This window comes from Palaemon carinicauda, chromosome 37, assembly GCF_036898095.1.
Source record: "Palaemon carinicauda isolate YSFRI2023 chromosome 37, ASM3689809v2, whole genome shotgun sequence".
Classification (NCBI taxonomy): Eukaryota; Metazoa; Arthropoda; class Malacostraca; order Decapoda; family Palaemonidae; genus Palaemon; species Palaemon carinicauda.
The window spans coordinates 56,824,596-56,829,595 of record NC_090761.1 but is presented as its reverse complement, the minus strand read 5'-3'; the positions used below and the strand labels follow the sequence as shown (position 1 = coordinate 56,829,595).

The following is a 5,000-nucleotide window of genomic DNA, read 5'->3' as shown; positions in this document are numbered from 1 at the left end:
CTCCTTCGTCATTTTATATCTTTTTATTTGTCGCTTTTTTATATACATTACATTTCACAATCATTCGCTTGTAGAACATTAGTAAAGCATGAAATGTTTTAGTTTCAAAATTGTAATGCTTATAGTAAATCTCTTTTCATTGCTTAACTTTAGAAATAATACTTCATAAATATTTTTACTTTTACAAAAACCAGGTAAATTTTTCTGATAAATACATTTAACTTGCATAAGTCTATTTCTATAAATTCTAGCAATTGTCATATAATAATTCCTTTGGTTGCGGTTTAGGAAATTCTTTTCATAAATTTATTTTTTTCTTTCTTATTCTAGAATGACTTTGCCTTTGATAATTTTCCATTTTGCAAACTTTTGAAGTAATTTCTATTATCTTCTTGACATTTCCTTCGCTTTATTTTTGGGTCGTGTTTAAGGTGATGTAATTCTATCTTATTGACAAATTCTGTATTTCTGATTTAACTTTTTGGAATCATACTTCTCACTTCTCCCTGTATTACTTTGAGAATGTTATTTTTATTTAATGCAACATCCATAACTGTTACGTATTTCAGCAATATCATGATCTTATTCTGTTATTTTTTTTTTCTTTTGCACTGTATTCATGTCAAGATTATGATACTTTCCTCCAAAATCTTTAGACATTTTAACATTACATTTCTTAATACAACATCTCTCTGTGCAAATTTTTCGCTATGTTTAATTATCTCCTATTTATCTCATTTTATAGCCACATTTTAACATTGCATTTCTTAATACACTATCTCTCTGAGCAAATTCTTAGACAATATTTAATTATCTCCTGATATGTGTATACATACATACATACATATATATATATATATATATATATATATATAATATATAAATATATATATTTATTTATTTATTTCCCTTTTTAGCCACATTTTAACATTGCATTTCTTAGTACAGTATCTCTCTGAGCAAATCTTTCGTAACATTTCATTATCTCTTACAGTATTTATCTCTCTTTTTAGCCATATTTATCTTCTTTGGCAGCTCGCTCTTCGATAAAGTATCCCTTAATTACATATTACTTTATCATTTTAATATATAGGCTATCGAAAATATTTTTACTCCCTTAAGAAATATTGATTACCTAACTGTTTTTTCACTTCATGTTACCAGAACTATAGAACTTTTTATCATCTTTTGAGGAAATAGACGTAAAAATATTTCATAAAAACTTCCTGACTTCTAAATCAATGTGTATTCATGCATTCAAACATAGATAATTATTAAAAAATAGACGATGCTTACGATTAATTAATATTTGAACTATACTAATATTTGATAGTTTCATTATGTTTTAATATTTACAACAGCACTATGCGGGAATTTATCAATAGAAACCGTCGTGGTTTAACTCCTTAACAATATATATATATATATATATATATGTATGTATATATTCATATATATACATATATATAGATATATATATATACATATATATATATATATATATATGTATGTATATATTCATATATATACATATATATAGATATATATATATACATATATATATATATATATATATACACTGTAATACACACACACATATATATATAAATATATATATATATATATATATGTGTGTGTGTGTGTGTGTGTGTATGTGTATACTCTCCTAGAGAGGCTACTAGGTGCTACCTGTCTATTTCTCAGAGATTATTCTCAAGTGAGGTTTCAAACCCCACACTTACGAGAGTGACGTCCACATTCAGTTTTCAACCTATATTTTCTTTGCTTTGAAGATTAATAAATCACGAAATTGTGTATAGGACGTGAAAAAAATCCTAAGCAGTTAGTTCTTATTCAAGTAATAAAAGAGATCCATTTTTTTATAACCTCAAATTCAGCTTTGAGTTGTATTACAATTAACACTTTCTTAAAAGATCTTAGGATCAGATTAAAAAAAAAAAAAAAACTTGTTTTGGCGCAAAGATTTTCTGAGTTGCCCTTATGACAATCAGAATAGTAAACAGGTTTAGACATAAGAGAAAAACTTAATGAAAACTTTAAATTGGACTTACGACTGTAGATCAGCCAAATAGCATTAAGCTGAAAACAAAAGTGAAGATCTATGTATTCTGTAACACCCAGCAGATTCAAGAAATCAATAACTTACCTTATTTAGCTGTCAAGAAATATTTATCACTAAAATTGGAAAACTAAAACACAGAAACCTCTCTCTAAGGAAAGTAGAAAACACCCGAGATAACAGCCACGCAAACAAATCCAAGACAAGACGTGCACAAAGTGTATCAACAAAACCACGTGACGCCCACCTTCACGAGCAAAGATGAACTACGTCCTCTCGCTACGACATCCGCTCAGACACTGTCTTGCAAAGCTTCAAAAGCCTGCCGTCTGGGCCCTGCTGCTTAGCGTCTGGGTTTGACTCGAGCCTTCGTCAACATTAACCTTGAGCGGTCAATTGCTTCTACTCGGTTCTCGTAGTGGTCAACATATCATGCCCGTATAGGCACACGATTTTCATGCAAGTAGTCCAAGGCCTAAATGTTTCTTAAAATGGTCATTTTGTTATCCGGCTTTCAGTACCATATAATAAGTATGCTATTTTTTTTTACGTTAAACCGGATTTAGGGTTAATATATGTGTATATATATTCATATATATATATATATATATATATATATGTATGTATATATGTATATACATAAACATATACATATGTATATATACAGTATATATATACATATATATGTGTGTATATATATACATATATATATATATATATATATAAATATATTTGTATATATATCATGTATATGTGTATATACAGTGTATATACAGTATATATGTATGTATATATATATATATATATATATGTGTGCATACACGTACATATATACTGTATGTATATACATATATATATATATATATATATATATAATAAGTAATAAATGAGAGTATATTTCGTATCCAATACAAATTTAGGTATAGTAATTCTTTACATTTCATTTTATTGTCATATTCCAAATGGGTCCAGCAGTTCTATGTTATATATATATATATATATATATATATATATAAATATACATATATATATATATATATATATATATGTATATATAAAATTGTATATATACAGTATATTCAAATATATCTTAATATCCACATATCTATATATAGCTTGTGTGTGGCATCCAATAACTTATTACAAAGATACCCTACGAGTACTGTAAATGGTAAAATAAATGTGTATTTTTGTGTAAAATATTATGCTCATATTTCAAAGCATTCATTGCTCATTAACCTTAAAATAATCCGTTTCAATTCTTCAGTTAAACTGCTTCGTCATATTTAAGTTTGTTTTGATATCAGTTGTCAAAGAGCATCCTGATATGTTTATTTCATTTTATCATCAGTGTAATTATCTCATTTTTATTGTTAACAAAAGTAAAAACATTACCTAATATTTTTCTATAAGATAATCATGCATCTACACACTCATTCACGCATATATTTTTACTATGCATCTACACACACTTATATACACACACATATATATGTAAATATATATATATATATATATATATACATATATATACTATATATATGTGTATATATATATATATATATATATGCATTTGTTCATATACAATATTTATCTATATATATGTATATAAAATATATATATACATATATATATATATATATATATTTAAGTCTGTATATTCATATATATATATAATTATATATATATATATATATATATATAAATATATGTGTGTAGATACATATTTATGTTAAAAATATTAAATATTAGATGATGTGTATGATTAGAGAGAGAGAGAGAGAGAGAGAGAGAGAGAGAGAGAGAGAGAGAGAGGTCATCCTTGGTACAGTCCATCCCCCTTCGCTTTGGTCTCCCTCTCCTTCTCGTTCCCTGTACCTCCATTTCCATCGCTCTCCTCCATATATACTAGGAAAAGATGCAGACAAAGAAGAAGAAGAAGAATAAAACGGGAATTTGCAGTCGATTGGAGCCATTTTCTTCCCTATATGAAAAATCGTGTCATTGCAAGAACCTAATGACCCTTATAAATTTTCTTAAAGAGAAAATGACCTAAATGACCTTCTGACATACACATAAGAAATGAGACCGACTTTTGTGTCATTTATAGTTCTTTATTGAGACATGAACAACTTATGGCCCTGTTTTTATCTGATCCTCTGTAAAAGGTGTTTAAGTCTGCCTTGATTAAAGTAAAAATTCTGAATAGAGAATTAACTATAATTTTCTCTTTCTTCTTTACTTATGACACTTATTTGCGTATATCTTTTAATCTCGTTGTCTTGACAATAGTTCTTAATGATAAAGAACACAACTACTGTCTAGAGAATATGGAACGCTTTTATACTATACTATTTATTGACACACATGCTTAAATTTTGCGTGTTACATATGTATCTTCATACTTTCATCCCGTTCGTAATACTAGGTGTGCAGTTAATTCTAATAGTCAGACCTTCTTCATCATGAGGCTCAATACTACTCAGTATTCTAGAATTATTATTCCAGCTGTGACCAAGTTGTGAAATGATTTTCCCTATCGGGTAATTGAATCAGTAGAAATTCAAATTTTCAAAGTAGCAGCAAATGTTTTTATGTGAACAGGCTGACATGAGTCTTTTTATAGGTTATATACGAAATGTATATCTGTTTTAGTGTTGTTACTATTTTTAGAATATTTCATTTTAATTGCTCATTACTTCTCATATTGTTTATTTATTCTATTTTCTTTCCTCATTGGGCTATTTTTCCCTGTTGGACCCCTTAAACTTATAGTATCTTGCTTCTCCAACTAGGGTTATAGCTTAGCTAGTAATAATGATACTATGTATATATGCACAAACACACACTCATATATGTATACACACACACACACACACACACATATATATATATATATATATATGTGTGTGTGTATATA

The 5,000-nt window shown here is 27.3% G+C and overlaps 1 protein-coding gene across 2 annotated transcripts in view; it reads right to left on the bottom strand.

Annotated features, from left to right (window-relative positions):
- Positions 1-2,405, bottom strand: part of LOC137629119 (uncharacterized) — a 107,765-nt gene extending 105,360 nt beyond the window's left edge. The window contains exon 1 of one of the 2 annotated variants that reach the window (XM_068360390.1): positions 2,328-2,405. The gene's annotated coding sequence lies outside the window, so the exon portion shown is untranslated. The other variant, XM_068360391.1, reaches the window with a different exon arrangement.
- Positions 2,406-5,000: the final 2,595 nt, after the last annotated feature.